The 23,068-nt window shown below is 40.7% G+C and overlaps 1 long non-coding RNA gene across 2 annotated transcripts in view; it reads left to right on the top strand.

Annotated features, from left to right (window-relative positions):
• The window catches only part of LOC133383191 (uncharacterized), a 31,678-nt gene extending 22,095 nt beyond the window's left edge, over positions 1-9,583 (top strand). For both annotated transcript variants that reach the window (XR_009762208.1, XR_009762207.1), the window contains exon 3: positions 9,196-9,583. This is a non-coding gene — a long non-coding RNA (uncharacterized LOC133383191). The remainder of the gene's footprint in view (positions 1-9,195) is intronic.
• Positions 9,584-23,068: the final 13,485 nt, after the last annotated feature.

The raw sequence follows: 23,068 nt of genomic DNA on the forward strand, positions 1-23,068 counted from the left end.
ACCAATTGTTAAGTACTTCTAACACTTATTCAAAAGTCACCTGTTTTGCTCAGACTCTCCTGACCATGAGCACTGCACATAGTTTAGGCTCAATGCACATGTCTTTCAATGCTGCATGTAAGTTGCTATGCTGGTTTTTTTCTCTCTCTAGAGAATGTTGGGAGAGTAGACACTTGTTTCTACTCAAAAACACAAGTTGGTTTGTTGAAACTGACAACACTTAATTGTGGCTAAATAGTTAAAAAAATTAGACCTGTGATCTACAATACAACTTTACTAAAAAAGCAAAGCAAGAATGCATGATAAAGAAAAGCAGTATCCCATAAAAACAAAATAATAGTAATAATGCATATGTAGGAAAACTGAATGCATTGATCTAGAGAGTCAAAATAAAAGAACAGTGCTGATCATAATCTGTTACGTGACAAGGATAAAAAAGACAATTTGGATTGAGTTCGATGATACTGCTAGTAACCTATGGGAGACAACATGGCTGTGGAACCCAGCAGTTATGCTGGATTTGGCCCTGGTTTTCTGGTTCTGTAACTCTCCAAATTCTTTCCTTTTTATTGACTGCTGGCAATTTGTATCTGGAGCAGTGGCATGTATTTTATTTTTTTCAGTCTTCATGCTTAAGCCCTGTTTAACTTTTTTTTTTTTTGTCATATTGGGCATCCTGCAACAGTGAGAATCTATTTGATTTTTTTAAAAAAAACAAACCAAGCCATGAATGCCGAAATGATTGCTGGAGCATAAGCAGAGCAAAAGTAATAGGACCGTCACTTGATTAAATGAGTATTAGTCAATAGTGTGAATGTTAATATTTCAATTAAATCTCAATTATTTTGCATACAGATTAGTACTTCTAAAACCAGCATACTTTCATTGCTTTTGTATGATGCACACATGGGCTACAGCTTGCAGTATTTCAGAAGAGGCATTTCCTTCTGTGCTTGAAAGGAGGACTGCTTTTTCTATGAAGGTGTCTACCACTCACAGATTTCTAAGTACGGATTTTTTTTAAAAAAAAATTAAATACTTGCATGTTAAATTTGGGTACCTTTTTATTTATTTATACCCCACCTTTCTTTCTACGATAGAAACCCAAGGCAGCTTACATATGGTTCCCAGGCGGTCTCCCATCCAGGCACTGACCACACCTGATCCTGCTTGGCTACAGCAAGGTGCTGGCCTTATGTGCCTTCAGACCATAGCCTGGGACCCTTTTAAATTGGCAAACTATTCAGTTCATTAAACATTGTACCTGTAAAGGTTAATGGACAAGTAACAAAATGGACCAAACTTCTTTGGGCACTTAGTGTAGCAATCTACCTCTAAGCTGTCCCCAGCCATTTAATACCTACTGACATATTGCAGCAGCAAAACATGCTTCTCTAGAGATTGACATCACTCATAACTACAATAAAAAGATCCACAAGGACCCTATAGTGTTTGACTTGAAATCCAGACTGTGCATGGATGTAACTGTACAGGTATATGCAGCTACTTAACCTAGTTTAAAAATATACTTAAAAGATTTGTGTTATATTTACCTTTGAAACAAACAAGTTATGCATGACAAGTTCATTTGCAAAGTCCAAGAAAAGAGGGATCAAATTCATGATGGTTCATCAATGACAATTAGTCAAAATAGGAGATTTGACTTCATTCTTAAGATAACAGTCTCTTGAGTATTGGAATTCAAGAGGTACTAATGTGTCAGGGCTGGGCTATAGGCATGTCAGAGATAAGTCAGGAGCTGAAAACTAGGATCCAGAAGCGAAGCCAAGCAGCCAACCTAGAAGTCAGACCTGAAGAAAACACTGAAACACACCAGACCCAGAAAGACATGTAGTTTAAACAAGAAAGTACCAGTCCAAACATGAAGCCGTTATAACCCTTCCAGTTTAGGAGGGCCCATGGCCACCTGCTTGGGCAGGCTGAGTCCATAAGAGGAGCCCTATCTAATCTAGCACTGTTTTTCCACAGTGGCTAACCATATGACCTGGGAACCCCAAATGCAGGACATGAGGGCAATAGCCCTGTTCTACTTTTGTTCCTCAGTTAGTATTCAGAGGCACAGTGTCTCTGATCCTGGCTAACAGTCATCGTAACTAGCAGCCATGGATTGTATTATCTTCCATGGATTTGTCTAACCCCCTTTAAAAACATCTAAGATAGTGGCCATCACCACATCTTGAATTCCATGGATTAAGTTGTCCATGCTCTGGTAACCACCAAATTAGATTACTGCAATGTGCTTGTTGAGCCCCAACTCCCCCAGGAGGAGCAGGGAGAGGAGTCGGTCGAGCCCCAGCTTCCCCAGATAGATCAGGGAGAGAAGCCAGAGGTGGATGAGGTTTTCGAGGGCATTGAGGGAGGGGGTGAAGTTGACAGCCCACCAGTTCCCACAGACAGTCCTCCCATCAACGCAGAGCTCGCTCCACCTACAAGCACCCCAACAGAGCCATTGGGGGATGGCCTTGCACGTGCGCCAACTCTACCCCTCAGGACTCCCCGCCTAGCACTTCACATGCTTCCCCGCCAGTGGGTTCCCCGCCCCCTGAAGTCGAGCTGGCACCTAGCGAGCCTGCATTGTCAGATGAGCAGGTGGAGGCTCACCCCCCCCTCGCGAGATGGCGCAAGAAGCGGGTTGGTCGGAAGGTGGAACTTCGAAGGAGTCAGAGATTACGGGCGGAGACCTTTCCTATTTAAGGTGATGCCCCCCTGATTGGGGTGCTGAGTCAAGTTACTCCACATGCTGCAGAGCATGCTTAGGTAGTCTAGTTAGGGTCAGTGGTGAGTCAGCATAGAGAGGTCTATGAAGCACACTGCTTTCGATGTAACCGTTACTCTAATAAAACAAGAATTAATTCCAGTCTTGCCTCTGTCTCGTCTCTCGGACTCTGGGCAGGACAGCGCTCTTTGGAAACAGCAGTTTGTGCAAAATGCAGCAGCCAGATTATATATCAGTTTCAAACATATAAAACTGATTCTGGCCCACTTGCATTGGCTGCCTGTATGTTTCTGAGCTCGATTCAAGGTGCTGGTTTTAACCTATAAAGCCTTACACTGCTTAGGACAACAATACCTGATGGAACACCTCTCCCAACACGAACCCACCTGTACACTGTGCGCAACATCCAAGGCCCTCCTCCGGGTGCCTGCTCCAAGGGAAGCTGGGAGACTGGCAACAAGGGAGAGGGCCTTCTCAGTGGTGGTCCCCAAATTATGGAACGATCTCCCTGACGAGGTGCACCTGGCACCAACACTGTTATCTTTTTGGCTCCAGGTCAAGACTTTCCTCTTCTCAGGCATTTTAGCATGTGTTTTTAAATTATTATTTTTTGTGTTTTAAAATTTGTATATTTGTTTGTAATGCTTTTAATTGTTGTAAATAGCCCAGAGAGCTTCAGCTATGGGGTGGTATACAAAAGCAATAAATAAATAAATAAATTAAATAAATAAGTAAACTCGTTAAATTTGTGACCATGCAGTAGGCTTCTGCTCTCTAGAAATCTGTACACTGGGGTGAGATTTGAGCCTTATAGAAGGACTAAGGGATTTGGGGGTTAAGAAAGGAAGGAGTACTGGATAGCATCCAGTTTGTGTCTCTCTGTTGGTGGAAGCCATCTATCGGTAAAACACAAAGAAAGGCAAATTTTGGCGATTCCTTCTCTCCCTTGCAGCCCTCCATGCCCTCCATATCTACTTTGGAGGGTCCCCAAACTCTCAGAGTAGAATTGATGGACACAGAGGGCTGTAGAAGGTAGGGGACATTGCCAAAAATGGCCTCCTTCCTTATTGTGTCAGCAGAGGGACACCCATTGAATGGCACCCATTGTCTCTGTTGAAATAGTTTCTTTCAAAATGTTGACTAAAAGTTCCTGAATGATGCTGCTGTTATTTTGAATGCTTGTTTTGTTCCTCTACCTTTAGACAAATGTGGCTACCTTTAGAAAGGGAACACTGTTTAAATTACCATAACTTGAACTCATTAGATCAGTTCTCACATTTTCATTCTTTGATCAATGACACAGTTGCTGTAATAAAATAATCAGACTAATATATTTAAAGATCCAACAAAAAATTTGGATAGTGCTTCAGAATAAGAAATGACCTAAGAGGCTTTTAGATAAGATCATGTCTAGACTGAAGTGACAAGAGTACTTTCAGTTATGGATGCCAGCCAGTGGTCTTTTAATAGGTCTGTGAGGTTATAGGGGGGGGAGTCTTCCACGTGTAGCTTGAATGAATGTGACATTGCCTTTGAGATTCTTTTGGGCGTTTGCATAGAATCTGCCCAAAGATGTAAAAGCAAATGTAAGGATATTGCTTAAGAAGGACAAAATAAACTGTAGCTGGTTCTAATGTGTGTCTGTGTGTAAAGGCAGCAAAGAGTCTTTAAGGTGCCACAGTTTATAATGGCTTTCATAGACTACAGTCCACTTCACCAAATGCATGGAGTGTCATCCTGGGTTCGTTTATTTTATTTTATTTTTAAAAGTATTTATAAACTGCCCTCTCACAAAACATCAGTGTTCTGGCCAACCCTGTTGGATTCAGACTCAGACTCACTGGTGTGTTTTTCTTCATTATGTTTAATGTGGAATGTCAGCTTGGAGCATTTCATCAATCAGCTTATAGGTTACACAGGATCCTGCATTTCTACATGGCAGTACAGAGTATGACTACTCAAGTTAAGACGTTGTTGCAGCAATTAGACACGGCCCTCAAGACTCTTTAAGAAGGCTCAGGGTGGACGCTCTGTTTGTGCGAGGACTTGGTTAGCAAGCGGGTGCTCCTACAAACAGGGCAAAGAGTAGGTACTGTTACGAGGCAGGACCATGGAGCCTACTAACACTACAATTCCCACCCCACACCCCCACCTAATGGTGTGGCTGGTTATGCTTTCCCACGAGGTTTTGTGCGAAGAGTAACAAGGGCAGAAATTAAGATACAAAACTAAAGCTACGGCATAAATGTTCTGCATAAATGTTATCTTGTTCTTTCGCAAATTTCCCTCACCCACAGTGAATCCCATTGTTTGTTAGGAGCTTTAGTTTTCAGGGTCAGTTAGAGATACACACACACATACACAACATCACCAGACTTTCATACCCTCCTGGGCAAGAGGGGGAGAGAGGAAAAAGTCTTTTAAAACCGAGGCTTGAAGGTAGAGAAAAAAAGGAGGAGAGGAAAAAAGAGGAAGGGGGGCCGAGGAACACCAGAGCTCCTACTACGCTCTCAAGGAACGCATCAAGGACTGCAGGGACAGAACCGGGGAGACTCTGGGTCTCGGTGCAAAACCTTAAGACCAAGAGATTCCTTCCTGGTTTTGGATCAGAGCTCTTCCACATAGCTTCAGCTGTATTCAACCGCCCACTCTGGGCATAGGATAGATAATCTCTCCTACCTTTCATCTCTTATAGTAATAGGGTCCTTTGATTTCTTTAGTTTAAAGTTATGAATGGGTTAGGATATTAATGATTAATGCTGCCATGCACCCAAGTAATTCTGTAACGCTTTTCTACTCTTTCTCTCAATAAAAGAAAGCTTTGCTTTATTTTGGTTTGGACCTGCATTTCTTGGGATAAATAGATGCACCATTTAGGCACACTTCAGGGCAAAACGCTTGTTTTATCCCTAGCAAAAGATCCCCTCCTCTCAAGGAGGTGTGTTTCATGGGACATGAGGGTGGCAAATTCACACACTCAGGTTCCCAAGAGCACATGTCGTAACAGTACTAACTGTGCTTGTCTGCACATCTGCTAATGCATCCCTGGTGATGGGGGTGGAGTCAGGTCAGGCAGATCTTCCTCAGACACTGTTTCTGGTCCAGCCTCTGATTCTGCCACCCAAAATGGAGGAGCAGCAGTGGCTGGATGACAAGGAAGGGGGAAGAGGATGAATAGGGGCCGGCTTATTCTCAGACAGCAGTGTTTCTTCTGTTGGAACTGAAACTAAGGGGGCAGAGCTGTCACTGACTAAAGTGCTGAAGACATCTCCTGTTTCAGCTTCCTACTCTTGTAAACCACTGGGTCCCTCCCCTGGGTCCCAGATCTCCTCCTCTTCCTGATCATTCCAGGAACGCTCTGCAGAGCCCATGACAATCAGGGTAGTGTACGGCACCCCACAAGGGGAGAGCCTGTTGGTGGGAATGGGCTTAATCTCCCTAGGTAGGGAGAAGATGTTTGTATTGCCCCAGGTGAGAAATTGGGTGAAACGAATGCTGTTTCATTCTTTTGGTATCATGTGTAATTAAACATTACATTTGAATGCTTAAACCATGGTTTAGGTTTGTATGTAACCCAGGTGTTAACAATGTTTATATGTAATGCTGGGTCTAGGACAGGGGTGGCCACTCCGTGGCTCTCCAGGTGCTGCTGAACTACAGCTCCCATCAGTCTCAGCCAACACAGCTCATGGTCAGGGATGATGGGAGCTGTAGTCCAGCAGCATCTGGAGAGCCACGGAGTAGCCACCCCTGGTCTAGGATTTGAGGAGCCATTGGGCATGGCACTTTCAGTTGTCCCCGTGCCTTAGAAGAACTCTCTTAGGCGGCATCTTTATGGATTATCTCTTCAAAGTGAAAATGATAGCAGTGTTAATATCAGAACAGGTTAGTTAAAATGTTTATTGGAAATAGCACTATTCATAACCCCAAGTGAAAATAAACTTAACATTTTGAGTACTACTGCATTACTATACTACTTAATTAGGAGTGCTGATACAGTTCTATGAACTGTGAACTGGGGCCTACTACTAATAGTTCTGGTCTCAAGGTGTATAGTTGCACTTTACCATGTCTATATCATATTAATAAATGTTGGTGTTTATTTTTTATTCATTTAATAGAATTTATATAACTCTTGATTGTAAAAAATCCCTCTAAATTGTTTACAAAAAGCCCCATAAAAATTATTGATAAAACAAATAAAACCATTTTTAAAAACAATTGAAATAGCAACAGACTAAAAAGATTAAAACACATTAGCATCAATGTGTCTGGATAGGCTTTCCCAAACAAAAAAAATCTTAAGTGGGTGCCAAAAAGGGTACAGCGAAGGAGCCTGCCTGATGTCAGTAGATGGGGAGTTCCAAAGAGTAGGCGCTGCCACACTAAAAGAACAATTTCTTACATGTGTGGAATGAGTATTATGCAGCATCTGTAACAGTGCCAGTTGTACAGATCGAAGTACTCAAGGGGGCCCATATGGGGTAAGGCAGTCCCGCAAGTAACTTAGTCCCAAATTGTTAAGGGGTTTATATGTCATTATTAACATCTTAAACGTGGCCCAGTAACAAATCAGCAACCAGTGCAGATCCCTGAGCAGAGGTGTTATATGCTGACAGGGTCTCCTACTGTCAGCAATCTGTCTTCAGCATCCTGCACTAATTGCAGTTTCTGGGTCAAGTGGACAGGAAGCCCCACATACAGTGCATTGCAGTAATCCAGCCACTCACCTGCAGTGCCTCTGTCTTGCCAGGATTCAAACTCAGCTTATTTTCCTTCATCCATCCAACTATTGAGTCCAGGTCCAGGGCCCACACAGCCTCTCCTGATTCAGATGTTATGGAGAAATAGAGCAAAGTGTCATGAGCATACTGATGACACCTTGTCCCAAAACTCTTAATGACTGCTGCCAGCGGCTTTATATAGATATTAACTAGCATTGTGGATAAGATGCTATCCTGTGACACCCAACAACACAACTGCCAGGGGGCCAAAAGACAATCGCCCAATGCTATTCTCTGGACTCAGTCCTGTAGGTAGGACTGGAACCACTGTAATAGGGTGCCCCCAATTCTCATTCCATGGTGCCTATGAAGGAGTATACAGTGGTCAATTATATTAAAAGCCATCAAGAGATTGAGAAGCAGGAGCAAGGTCATACTCACCTGTCCCACTCTCTGTAAAAGTTATCCAAAAAGACTTGGATATACTGATTTAGCAATAGACATTTTAGCCACTCTCTGGTCTGTTGAGATACCAAGATTTATTTTGTAATGTGTTTGTGTTTTCACAGTCCTGGCCACCAGAGCCTCAGGCCCTTCAGAGGGCTGGGCCCTGGGTATTTTGCCCCCCCCCTTCTGAGCCCTGGTGATCACAGAGTTAAGGCAACTAAGGCTACAATCTTAACCCCACTTCCCTGGGAATAAGTTTAGTTGAAGTCAACATGACATAATCTAAGTAGACATGATTAGGATTGCATTGTAAATATTGCGTTAACTATGTGTGCATAGGGCCTTACCGTTCATCTTGCAGGGTTTTTTTTTAATTTCCTTTTTTTCTTTAATGTGGTGACCAAAATAGGAAATCCATTTTCAAGGAGGAAATGTACTATTAATTCTTAATGTAATGGTGCCTTCATTTTTCATCTTTTAATTACAGGAAGTTTTAAACTTGGCACTATAAACTATTTGTACCATGAATTAATAATGCTAAAAATTATAAAGTCATTTAAACAACTTTAAGAGAATACTTTCCCCTCTCTGATTTTTAATAGTGTGTATGACCTGCAAGTAAAATCCAAAGTCACTTCATGGGTTGCCTAGTTAATGGAGAATTCTCACAATTAAAATAAAATAGAGAAGCTGGTGTGGAAGCATGAATCCTAGTCCCTTCTATCAAATTTACAGATAGTCAAATTCCTTTTGAGAATGGGGGAGGGGGGAAACTACATATATCAACAAATCTGTTAATGTGTTATTTAGGATGTTATGGTTGGCTATGTATTTTACTGGTAATTGATTGTAACTCTGTAGATAAAGCATACTGTTTATGTTGCAAAGTTTATTATGTTATATATTTTCAGACATGATAATGTATGTAAAGGGTTATTGTGAACTAAACTGACTTGTGTTTCCTGCTGGGCGCTAGAGAGATAGAAGGCAGACTAGCAGGCAGCAAAGCAGCAAACTCTCACTGTAGGTACAGGACACCTTTTCAACTATCTCATGTGATTCCTTCTCTTTCCTTTGTACTTTAGGGGTTGTGGGGAGAGGGGTACATATTTTCACCTTTGGTGTGATTGCCCAGAAGTGGCAAGATTTTAGTCTGAGGTAGTATCGGAAATAGTTATAGTTCATGAACCTGTACAAGTCACACCTAAATTATGTTTGCTCTCTTTGTTTGAAATGAAAAGGTTGATATTAAATTTAAAGACCTTATTCTTTTTCCTTTAATTGCAGCAAGGATATCCATTGAACAAAAATGGAAAACTGTAAATGATCTTACGATTCCTTTATGGTCTAAAAATGTCTGGAACATTGCCATCCTTGAAAAGATAACACATAATAGAAGACTTTTGCAGGGGAAGGAAAAACTCCAAACCTTCTAAGCTATGTAGTGTTATTTTATTTTATATGCTAGCAATAACAATAGTCAGTGCTGCCTCCTGACAATTCCCCTAGAAGTGTGAAATGCTTGATTTTATGAAATTATTGAAATTATTTAAACTGTTTGATATGCCGCCCAGCTTTTGTTGGAGTAATGTGAACTTTTTCTTTGTTAAACTGTATACCCCCTGGAAAGCCTGTCGTTTGCTTTATTATGTCTTCCTTCCTTCCTTCCTTTCTTCCTTCCTTTTTTGTTGTTGTATTGTAATGTTTGGTTCCATGCATTAATAAAAAAGTTTTTTTAAAAAAAGTTAAATTGGCACTGTCACTGTTAACAAAAAGATGGTTATATTTGGGGAAGTTTCTGGCTTCAGAATCAAAGACACCAAAAGGGTGGTTAGTTTTAATTGGTCAATTAGTGGACATTCTACTTCATCTTATGTCTGTTAATATTCAGAACTACTAGCCTCATACTCAGCATTACTTGGTAACTGTAAACAAATAAAAAAATCAGGGCAATTTTGAAATCAGTGGTTAAAATCAGTTGAAAGCTTCAGTTCAACATATTGATTCAAAATGGCATCCAAATGAATCCAAATGTCGACAAAAACCTGTTCCTTGATCACAGGAACCAAAATGTAGTTACAATATCATAAGAGGTGTCCAAATGCGTAGAGAACAGACAAACAAACAACTTCCCAAAATATATAGTAGATAAGCTTCAATAAATTGAGAATGTTTTATGTTTATTTTTAAACCTAGTACTCTGATCTGTTTTGTCCCACATTCATCCATAGTTACTGAAAGGTTAATTCAAGTGGTATAGAAAAATATAAAGGTTTGAGTTATATGATGGCAGCACAGACAAAGTGAGGGGGGAAAGTAGTCAAAAAGTAAAAAGTTTTTAAAGTGAAGGTTAGCAGTAAAAAATAAATTTAAAAAATACTGATCACAGCGTATTGGTGACTGATGGGGAAAATGCATCAAGATAATAGGTTGCTGTGTGGAGGGTTAACAGGAGCTAGGCCTGGGATGCCATGGTTCTGCTCTGGGATCATCTCATATGAGGAAGAGCTGGATAGAAATGTTTTAAATAAAATATGTACATACATACATAATGCAGTACAAACCATAACAAATAAATAAATAAAGCAAGCCTGGTTGAGGAGACCAAGGAGAAATTATATGAAGTTTTTAGCACTTTTTCCCCATGTGGTCCTTCAAAGGCTAGCAGTGATTCTTCAAGAAATATCTAGTTCCCCGACACATCAATCACATGTATTTTTACTTCAAGGTAAATCCCACTGTGTTCAATAAAGCTTATTCCAAGCTAAGTGTCTACAACATCCTGTGTTCAGTAAATGAGAAATGCTTGTCACATAAAACAATCTGTGGCTTCTCTTCTGGTTCTGGAGTTTTTTAGTAACTCCAGCTAGAAGCAGCCTAGTTCATAAGAATACCATATTTCTTATGGCAGTGGAATTTAATACTGTATACTCATAACTCTCTTGACCACAAAATCAACACAGAGTCAAAAGGTTGAGTCTTCCAGACTAATCTGCCTATTGTTCTTGAATGAATTCTTAAAAACCTTGTTTACTTCCAGCATTCATACCTGCTTTTCTAACAAATATTGATTGATTAAAAAACGCAGATGATGATGATGATATAATATCAATGAAACTCCGAACAGTCTTAATAAAGATTAAAGGAATACATTTTCCTCCCTATCGACCTTACCCTGGATTTTTCATTTTAGACCTTACTGGCAATACTTGCCAACAATTAGAACTGTGCACAGCCCTCCTGTTCTGCCCCATGGCCTGAATCTGTGGGCACCAAGGAGAGCCAATCCGCCCTGTCCTGAAGATAGGACGACCCACCCTGCCCCGGATATGCCCCTGAAGTTATTTGGGAGTGGGGCTAAGGGTTTTTAAAATTAAAAATATAATCAGGAGGGGGGAGAGGAGATGCTATATCTCCTTCTCCCCCTCCCCAAAAGCAGGTGGATGCAACCAGCACCAAACAAGAACTGCATTGTGCCCAGCATGGGGCATATTTATGGGACAGCATGTGGCCTCCCGAGCCAAGGGGGGAAGAGTCCTCCTTCTTTGCTTCCGTCCCTCTCTGCTTGCTCTTGAGGGATCACTAGCTATCTCAAGTAATCCCATGAGAGCCTGAGCAGGGCGGAGTCTCAGGTCTAGGCCTGGCCGACATCAGTCTCTTCCTTTGCACGCCAGCTTTGAAGGGAGGACATCATTGGAGCAGACTGTCAGAGCCATGGAGGAGGTTGGTATCAGTTAGGGGACTCTCTGGCAGCTGTTCTGCAGCCTCCTCCCTCCAGAAGCCAGCACCCAGCATTGGATGTTGTCGTTCACCCCCCCATGCCCTGTCCCAATAGCCCTAGATCACTCTGGGCTGCTGTACCTGACCCATAGCAATCCAGAGACCTACAAACCCAACTCATCTGAGGCCCTAAAGCCTCTGAAGAGGCCCGATGTGGCTCGGGGCTTAGGCTTTGGCCAAATATGGGATACAGCCCTACTCACTATACTAAAGAAATTTCCAAAATAAGAATTTGTCCTGGGTTCGCCTAAGTGTTTTGACCTTCTGTTATCCTAAGTAAGAATTTCAATTCTTGAGGTTGAGGGTAATATCATTTTATCTTCAATGTACATTCCTACATTGGCAAGAGAATAATATTATGTGACTCAGACATTGGTTCTCATTGTTATCTTGACTGACTTGCTTCATGAACAACTTGCTGATAATTTCTACCAGCCTGGAAATAGTTCTGTTACACCTTAAATATTAACAAATATGGTAGGACAAGGTTTCATAGACCAGAGCACACTTTGTCAGGTGCAGGATGTAGTTGTTGGTCAGTGAAGCATGCTGTGAGACTCACAGACAGGGTTTTTAGCAGAGAGAGTGAAACCTGAAGCAGAAGGGTTAAGCTGGAAGAACAGAGCGCCAGGTTTGCCAAGGTCAGCAGCTGGCTGGGAAGTAGATAAGGGGACATCTTGTTGAGGCTTAGTGTGGGGGAAGGTGTTTGATGATGAGAGAACTGTGTCTAATGTCTTTGCCTAGTAAAGACTCTTACAAGAAACTTGCCTGGCCTGGCTTATTTACTGTTCTATGCGACCCTTGGATTTCTTCCTTGTATGATCTCTATCCGCACACACCAACAGGGGTTATGGGCCCAGCTTATCATACAAGATAACGGGTTCGAGAGTCGTTGACGTGGCGTTGTTGCAGAGAGAAACAAAGTGCAAGAAAGAGGCAAGTAAGAGTGGGCAACATGGCTGTGAACCTGTTATCCGGGATGCCGATGGAGAGGCTGAATGCTGTAAACTACTCCAGCTGGAAATGGAGAATGAGAGCAGTTCTGATTAAAGAAGATTTGAATGATGTCGTAGAAAACCCCCCTCCGGCAGCTCCTTCAGCAGCGTGGTTGAAGAAAGATGAGAAAGCGAAGGCTTTTATTACTCTGGGGCTGTCTGATTCTCAACTGTTGCTGGTGAGTAATGAGCCGACAGCTAATCAGATGTGGGAGAAGCTAAGAGCCGCTCATGTGCAGCAAACTGCAGGGAGCAGGCTGTGCTTAGCACGGAAACTTTATCAGATGCGTTTTACAGATGAAGTGACTATGACAGAGCATCTGGCTGAATTTCGTAGATTAAATGCTGAGCTGCAAGATAGAGGAGTGCATCATAGTGACATTCAGATGGTCTATATCCTGTTATCTTCATTGGATCAAAAATGGGACGTTATGGTCTCAAGTCTGGAAACTTTACCTGACGGAAATCTAAATTTGGACTTTGTGGAACAGAAACTTCAACAAGAGTGGAATAGAAGACAAGAGAATAAGAAAACAGAGTTAAAAGAGACTGTGGCTGTACAACAACAACAATATCAAAGACACAGGCAAGAGACTAAAATATGTTATTTTTGTGGGTCCCGTGGACATATACAGAGACATTGTTTAAAGAAGAGAAATAACAGGGACTTTGGAAGTCAGAGAACAAGCGTGAACTTTGTTACTAAGGAGGACAATAAACTAATTAACTCTAAGTGGCTTCTCGACAGCGGAGCGTCTAATTGCCTGATCACAGACTCTAGTTTATTTTACACTTCAAAGCCGATACAGGAGAAGATTTATCTGGCTGACGGATCGACTCAGGACGCAATTGCAAGAGGCACACTCAGGTTGAGTACTTTGGGAACTATATTAACAGATGTATTATTGGTTTCTGGTTTAAAATATAACATTCTATCAGTGAGAAAATTGGCTCAAATAGGTTGCAAAATTACATTTGAAGGGGATAGATGTTTTGTGAGAAAGGATGGTGACATATGTATGCAAGGGAAATTACAGAACCAAATGTTTATGGTTGAGAGCAAGCTTGATAAACCCACGTGTGCCTGGATAGGAGTAAATAAAAATAAACATGACAATTGTTTACATGAATGGCACAGAAAATTGGCACACGCACATTATGAAAAAGTGAAAAACACCCCAAAGCATAGTCAAGATTTGAAATTAACACATTGTGAGCATGTAGATGAATGTGAGGTATGCTATAAAACAAAAATGACTGTGACTCCGGTAAATAAGAGCTGTGAAAGCACGACCACTGAACCCTATCAGCTCATACATGTGGATTTGGCTGGACCTTTTCAATGTTCAAAAGGTGGAGCAAGGTTTTATTTAGTGATTGTGGATGATTTCTCCAGATTTACACATGTATTCTTATTGAAAAAGAAAAGTGAAGCAGAAGAGAAATTAAAGGCATTTATACAGAGAACAGAGACACAATATGGGGTTGTTATCAAGAATATCAGATCAGATAGAGGTGGAGAATTTACCAGTAATTCATTTAAAACATATTTGGAAAAGAAGGGAATAATACAGAGTCTCACTGCTCCCTTCAGCCCATCCTCCAACGGAACGGCAGAGAGGAGGAACCGGTCATTGCAGGATTCAATGAGAGCCATGCTAGCAGATGCTGATATGAATAACACTTATTGGGGTGAATGTATTCTGTACACTACATACATTCAGAACCGCCTTATGCACAGAACAATAGGCATGTCTCCCTATGAGAAGTTGACTGGAAGAAAGCCCAGGGTGAAACACATAGAGCGTTTTGGGGCAAAATGCTGGGTACATATTGCAAAACAGAAAAGACATGGTAAATTAGGCTCAAGAGCTCAGGCTGGACACGTTTTGGGATTTCAGAATTCATATTATAGAGTTTGGTTGCCTGAGAAACAACAATTAGTGTTAAGCAGAAGCATAAAGGTGATAGATAAACCTTGGAGAGACAGTCAAACAGTTATCCTTGAAGGTGCAAGCAAGCAGGAAGCAGCAGATGTTCCTTTTGGACAGCAAATTCCATTAAGGACTGCATTGACTGATCTTATTCACGGTGGCAAACGTACTGTAAAAAGACTGAGAAGTGAAGACATGGCAATGCAAGATACAGAAGTGCCAGGAACTAGTACAGGAACAAGTGCAAACACAGGTGCAGGTCCAAGTAAAATTGAGAGTGAGGAAGAAATGGAAATAGATACTGTTAGGAGATCAGAAAGAAAAACGAAAGGACAACCACCTCAGAGATTCACATTTAATGTTACACATAAAAGTGATGAGACAGATGAATATCCAGTAGAATGGGAAAAAGAAGGGCCAATAGATAAAGAAACAATGGATCTCATGTGGAAATATTGTATTGAGGAATGAAATATAAAATTGTATTATCAAATAAAAGTGAACAAAACATTGTGAAACTTGTGTGAATAAAGAAATAAAGAAACAAAAGCTGAACTGTAAATGTAAATAGAAACTGTGAAAAAACAAACCATGTACTGATATGTATTGTAATGAAAAGTTAATGTTGTAGAAATGTAATGATGAACAATGAAGTTTTGTAATCTGTGAGTCTCAGGTGGGGGCTGTTGGTCAGTGAAGCACGCTGTGAGACTCACAGACAGGGTTTTTAGCAGAGAGAGTGAAACCTGAAGCAGAAGGGTTAAGCTGGAAGAACAGAGCACCAGGTTTGCCAAGGTCAGCAGCTGGCTGGGAAGTAGATAAGGGGACATCTTGTTGAGGCTTAGTGTGGGGGAAGGCGTTTGATGATGAGAGAACTGTGTCTAATGTCTTTGCCTAGTAAAGACTCTTACAAGAAACTTGCCTGGCCTGGCTTATTTACTGTTCTATGCGACCCTTGGATTTCTTCCTTGTATGATCTCTATCCGCACACGCCAACAGTAGTCACCTAAGTAGAATAATAACATGACTATCTCTCTGAAATCTGCTAACCTAAAGCTTTCAGTGTGGTGCTCTAACCTGTGGTGTTGGAACACATATGCCAAATTGGAGGGAACATAATACAGGCGGGCCCCGCTTATACAGCAGGTTCCATTCTGGACCCCTGCCGTAAAGCGGAGATCACTGTAAAGCGGAACCCCATTGATTATAATGGGGTGCATCGTGCGAAAATGATGCGAGAATGTTGCAAAATCGCAAAAATCGACTTTAAAAGGGGGAATTAAAGCCACCGCATTAGCGGAATGCCGGGAAGCGAAGCGCTGGGAAGAGGGGCCCTACTGTATGGTTTAATAACACATTGTTATAGTGAGGTAAGTTGGAAGGACACCTGTATTAAATGAAGGTATGCAATGATCTAGATAACTATCCAGAATCTAGATAACTATCCAGAATCTAGATAATGATCCAGATAACTGGTGGATTGGTGGCAGCTCATGGAGTTTGGTCCCAGAGTAGAATCTGGTTGGGCCTTGTCTTGCTCATGAGTGCTATTAAGTCACCCTTGAGTCATTTAGAGAAGACAAAGATGTGAGGTCACAAAGAGGAGTCGCTGAACTTGGATCAGCCAGCATACTCCTAACACTCCCACTGCCCCCAAATGTTTAACTAGATATTTATGATTATTTTTTATACAAGTAGATGGATGGTCCCATTACTTGGATCTTGGATCTCTAAACACCGAGAAATGAAATGTGTTTATTGTAATGTGAGTAGGAACTCAAGTGAATTAGAAATAGTTGTATGGGGGAATCAGTTGGGGGTGGGACCAGCAGGACAATGAAAGAAGAGCTCTCTGTCTGGGTTAGAACATTACAGCTCTTGATTCTGCAACAACACACTGTTAAGTAAAGTTTGTTCCTTCTAACCAGTATTTGTAGTTCATTTCAAATCTTGTAAATATTACATGGTGTCAGAAGACTACCTAAAAACATAAGGCAGTGAAAAATGGACCAGCTGAAGCCTCCAGGAAAGTTGGTGTTTGAAGGAAATGCAGCAGAGAACTGGAGAAGATGGAAGCAAGGGTTTGAATTGTACTGCATTGCAAGTGGAGCAGATAAGAAAGATGAGAGACTCCAGTCAGCATTATTTCTGCATGTGGCAGGTAAAGAAGCAAGAGTATTTAATACTTTCCAGTTTGATGATGATGCAGATAAATATAAAATTCAAGTTTTGATGAATAAATTTGAAGCACATTGTGTGCCCAGAAAAAATGTTACTTATGAAAGGCACAGGTTCTTCACTAGAGTACAGAGTGAAGGAGAAAGTATAGACCAATATGTGACTGATTTGAAGCTTTTGGCTCAGACCTGTGAATTTGGGGAGCTGTGTGATTCTCTTATTAAGGATCGCATCGTGTGTGGCATTCAGAAAGACAGATTGAGAGCCAAGTTACTGAGAGAGAGTGATTTAACCCTTGAGTGTGCAGTGAATATATGCAGGGCAGACGAAGTGGCTGCAAAACAGATGAAAGATTTTGGGGCAACAGAAAAACAAATGGATGCCTTACAGGGCAAAAGTACCTTTGAAAAGCCAAAAGTAAGCCAGCCTCAGAGCAAATGGAGCCCTGGCACTACTACCAGCCCCCAAGAAAAGGAAATGCCACAGAGGCCTGTAGAAGCAGCAAAAGCCGACTACAAGTGTGGTATCAGTCATCATGATATAAATGTTTGTCCTGCATATGGGAAGGAATGCAGAAGATGTGGCAAACTTAATCATTTTGCTAAAATGTGTAAACTAGAGATAGAAAACTTCAAGGCAGACAAATGTTCTCAGTAGCCGATACAACTAAAAATGCTCACGATTTCTTCATTGACACATTGAATTCTACAGCTCTGGAAGATGAATGGTGTGTGGATCTTCTCATAAATGATCACAAGTATGTGACCTTTAAGATTGACACAGGAGCACAGGCTAATGCATTGTCTTTAAAAACATACAAAGCCTTGCAAGCTGAACCACTTCAGCATTCAAATATCAGATTAATAACCTACTCTGGAGAAAGACTACATGCGTCTGGTAAATGTAACCTGGATTGCAAATGTAAAGATCAAAGAGCTGAGTTGGAATTTCACATAGTAGACTTTGATGCACAAGCTGTACTCTGTCTCCGGGCTGTGATTAATTTAAATTTGGTGCAAAGAGTTAATTTAATGAAAAGAGCTCCAGTAGATCAATGGGATGTTGCAGTTGAATACAAAGATGTATTTGAAGGCTTAGGTTGCTTACCAGAGAAATACACCATCAAAATCAACCCACAGGTTCCACCTGTAATTCATGCACCTCGGAAGGTTCCAGTGGCACTAAGGGATAAAGTCCAAAAGGAACTGACTCGTATGGAGCAATTAAAAGTCATAGTTAAGGTAGAAGAACATACAGAGTGGGTGAATTCAATTGTGGTTGTAGACAAGCCTGGCCGGGACCAGATAAGAATATGTTTAGATCTAAGAGATATGAACAGAGCAATTTTAAGAGAACATTTTCAATTGCCTACTGTAGAAGAAATTACCAGTAAGCTAGCAGAAGCAGAATTGTTTACTGTTCTTGATGCCAGTAGTGGATTCTGGCAAATTCAGTTAGATGACAACAGTTCCAGGCTATGTACATTTAATACACCTTTTGGCAGGTACAGATTTACAAGAATGCCATTTGGTATCTCTTCAGCTCCTGAGGTCTATCAGAGGATGATCCAACAGACATTTGAGGGTATTGATGGGGTCACATGCTACATAGATGATATCCTGGTGTGGGGGAAGACTAACCAGGAACATAATGAGAGACTGAAGAGAGTTCTGGACAGGTGCCGAGAGAGGAATCTGAAATTGAACAAAGTGAAATGCAAATTTGCCATGACTGAAATAAAATATCTAGGACACATCTTAACCAAAGAAGGACTAAAACCTGATTCATCTAAAATAGAGGCCATCACTGAAATGCCCAGTCCAAGTAACAAAGCTGATCTTCAAAGATTTCTAGGAATGGTGACTTACCGAGCAAAGTTTATCCCAAATTTGTCATCAGTAACAACCCCTTTAAGACAGCTGTTGGCCCAAGATGTTGAATTTTGCTGGATGTCAGTTCATGAAACAGCATTCACACAGTTGAAAGAACTATTAACAAAAGCTCCTGTTTTGAAATATTATAATGTGAAAGAACCTGTAACTCTGTCAGTGGACGCTAGTTCTACAGGCTTAGGTGCTGTACTGTTGCAAAGAGGTGCACCTGTTGCATATGCTTCTAAAACAATGACTGCAGCCCAACAGAACTATGCTCAAATAGAAAAGGAAATGTTGGCAATAGTGTTTGGATGCACAAGATTCCATCAATTTCTCTATGGCAAAAAAGTGACTGTGGAAACAGACCACAAACCATTGGAGGCAATTTTCAGAAATGCCATTTTGCAGGGGTGGCCAGATAGAAGAGTAGACGTTCCAGAGTGTATACGTGTTTATTGGAATTACAGAGAGGAATTAAGTGTTCATGATGGACTCATTTTTAAAAGTGACAGAATCGTAGTACCACAAGATTTGACGAACGATATATTGAATATTATATATGAGAGTCATCTGGGTGTTGAATTATGTAGAAAGCGGGCACGAGAAGCTGTATATTGGCCAGGTATGTGTGCCCAAATTGAAGAATTGGTACTGTCATGTACCACATGTCACACCTTCAGAAATAAAAACCAAAAAGAACCAATGTTACCTCATGAAATTCCAACAAGACCTTGGCAGAAGCTAGGAATGGACTTGTCTGAATGTCAAAGAAAAGACTACCTACTTTTGGTTGATTATTATTCAAAATATGTGGAAATATGTTTGCTTGAGGACACTACAAGTAGTTCAGTAATTTTACGCTGCAAATCTATATTTGCAAGACATGGTATACCTGAAGAGGCTGTCAGTGATAATGGCCCTCAGTTTTGCTCTAGAGACTTTAAAAGGTTTGCCAAAGATTGGGACTTTGTTCACACAACATCCAGTCCACTATTTCCTCAATCAAATGGAATGGCAGAAAGAGCGATCCAAACAGTAAAGAGGATTCTTAAGAAATCTAGTCTGAATAACACAGATCCTTATCTTAGTTTATTGGATTACAGAAATATGCCTACAGTAGATACAGCCTCACCTGCACAACTTTTAATGGGGAGACGTCTAAGAACCAGGTTGCCTACCTCAGCACCATTGTTACTACCTCAGCAGGTAAAAGGTGACATACAGACACATTTGAAGAGAAGACAAGAAAAACAGAAGCTTTACTTTGACAAAGGTTCAAAGCCTTTACCACCTTTGCAGGTTGGTGATTCTGTTAATGGTCGGCAAAATGGAGTGTGGAAACCAGCGAGAGTGACTGGACAAAACATGTCTCCAAGATCATATTTGGTTCAGACTGATGATTTAGCTGTCTACCAAAGGAACAGAAGAGATCTTCAAAGCACTCCAAGTTGTGAACCAAAAATGGATGAGACTACCGAGACTGCAACTGCACCTCCATCAGAGGTAGACCTATCAGAGTCTCAAGACAACAAAAGTGGAACAGCTGTAGCACAAAGTGCCAGTGATATGCCAGAAAAGATTTTGGACTCTGAGTTACCTATTACTACATCAAGAGGCAGAGTGATCAGAAAACCAATTCAATACAGACAGTAGTTTCTATCTTTTTCTTTAAAAAAAAAGGGAGATGTAATGTGAGTAGGAACTCAAATGAATTAGAAATAGTTGTATGGGGAATCAGTTGGGGGTGGGACCAGCAGGAAAATGAAAGAAGAGCTCTCTGCCTGGGTTAGACCATTACAGCTCTTGATTCTGCAGCAACACACTGTTAAGTAAAGTTTGTTCCTTCTAAACAGTATTTGTAGTTCATTTCAAATCTTGTAAATATTACATTTATATCTTGCTTTTCTTCAATAAATCTCAGGGTGGAATATATAGGTTCCCTGGGAGGCTTCCCATTCAGGTACTAACCAGATCTAGACCTGGTTAGCTGCAGCTATGGTTGGAATAGCAACTGCCTTCACACCTTAATCCTGGCACTGTTGACTCCCACCTACCCCCAAAATTAGAGAGCAAAAACAGCTGCACCAAAATAAAACTCAATATACTGTGTTTAACCTTAGGTGGATTGATGCTCCTGACTTTTATTATATATGGACAGGTGGAGAAAATGTAGAGAACAGAGGTCAATAGCATTTTCATTTATCTCTTCTGTTTTGACACTTTTGTTAGGGAATTAGGAAATCAATAGACACTAATTTCATTGGTAAGGATTATAGAGCACATGGGAAGAAGCAGTCATGATGTCCCTAGTTTTGTTCAAGGACACTTTGAATAAAATCGCATGATTTCTGCTACCTAACTGAGCTCATATTTAATCCATTAATTTCCTCAAATATTTAGGGCCAACCACATATATACTTTTGTGGAATCCCAAATATAGTTTTGATTTATTTGCTTTTTCTTTAAGCAAGTAAATGACATGAGGTGGAATACAATAGATGCCTGTTTACAAAAGAAGGCAGTAATATTAACATTTAGTTATCCCAAACTGTGATAAGAGTTGTTTTAGAAGTTACTATAGTAGTCTACAGAGCTTAGAAGTAATTCGTTACAAGTAATTACTTGTAATTCATTACTTTTTTGAGGAACGAGTGGGTAATTCCTTTACATTTTGATTGTAATAGAACTAGGAATAATTTTATTTCTTTTGTGGAGTAATTGTAATGTTTCCAGCATTACCTTTGGGCATTACTGGGAGGGGGGAGCGAAGCACGGGAAGTCTTCTGCTTCTGTGATTTGTGGATTAAAATCATGTGTCTCAAACTGGGCTTCTGTGCAGCGTCGCTCTTCCCTCATGCATTGTGGGTGAGTAGGAGGCGATGAGGGAGGAGGTGGAGAGTGAGATGGGGTGGAGTGGAGAAAACAATTGTTAAAAAAAATGGATGGTGGTGGTGGAGGGAAAAAGGAGCCCGAGGGCAAGAACATGGATAAAGGAGGAGAAGAAGGCAGCAGCAGAATGGAGATAAAGAACTGTGGAGGTGAAAGATGACAAACGTGTGTGTGTGAATACTGTGTTTGCACTTGCAACACAAAGTGGCCTCCACCACCGTCTCTGGCTACAGTGCTGCATTTACAATATTTTAACTTTTTTGCATCTCAGGGGAAAAGGTTTGCTTGGGTGAGTGTCTCTTAGTTGCTGGCAGGGCAGGATCCTGGAGGTGGTTAAGTGAGAGAGATTATGCTTGCTGGCTGAGTGGGGGGCACTTGGTTTGACGTACAAAGATCTGAGTAGTGGCCTCTGCCTCCCTCCCCACCTCCCTTACCAGCAGAGAGACCACCGTTGCTATGTTATGGATAAAAAGAATTATTCTACTACCTCTGTATGTGTGTGTTTATTTTTAGTGTTGTTTTAGACTACTTAGATGTGCAGCAGCCAAGGCCAGCACCTTGTAGGCATTTTTTGAAAAAGTAACTGAAGTGTAATTGTAGTGATTACTTTTGAGAAAAAGTAAAGTAATCAGTTACTTTCAGAGCAATTTTAATTGTAACAATAATTACTACTCTTTTGGACCATGTAATTGTAACTGTAATTTATTACTTTTTAAAAGTAATCTTCCAAGCTCTGGTAATCTATGTAAATCAAACTCAAGTTTACATGAGATCTGAGATCAAGGATTTCAAGGGTGATTCTAGTTGTCCTCACTCCATAATCCCAGTGCTAAGATTTTAAACATTGTCAATTATTAAGAGAGATAAGAACTCAACTTTCTGCTAAATCTGGTACATATTTTTAAGTTAAAAAAGAAAAAATAATAATCCTCCCTACAAGTGTAAATGTCAACCGTAGCTTAACCTTCATATTAGTACAGATACGTCTGTTAGCCTAATAGAATCATGTTTGTAATATTACACCCATGTGTCTCAGAAGATTTAGCAAGTAGTTCTTTTGGGAGATAGTTTATGGAAAACACAGTAATTTGTTCTTCTTTCCCTCCAATGGAATCCTCAACATGGTCACTTGAACACTAAAGAATATGATTCTGGATGAGGCATATATTGGAGGTATACATAGGAAGAGCCTGCTGGATCAAGCCAGTGGGCCATCTAGTCTAGCATCCTGTTTTCACAGTGGTCAACCAGATGCCTATGGGAAATCCAAAAGCAGGACCTGAGTGCAACTGCATGCTTTCAGCTTACCCATCCACATTTAGCCATTCCATATCATCCTCTCTAAAATGACTTGGCCTTTCATTTGTTATTTGTAATTGATATTTTATTACATTATCTTAGAACAAATTTATTTTCTCCATATTTATTATTTGATGTAAACATGATTGCTATTAATAATGAAAGTGTTAATAGCATTTTTGGTTATTTAAGATTAGCCAGTAGTTACTAA

Source organism: Rhineura floridana, chromosome 4 (genome assembly GCF_030035675.1).
Source record: "Rhineura floridana isolate rRhiFlo1 chromosome 4, rRhiFlo1.hap2, whole genome shotgun sequence".
Taxonomy (NCBI): domain Eukaryota; kingdom Metazoa; phylum Chordata; class Lepidosauria; order Squamata; family Rhineuridae; genus Rhineura; species Rhineura floridana.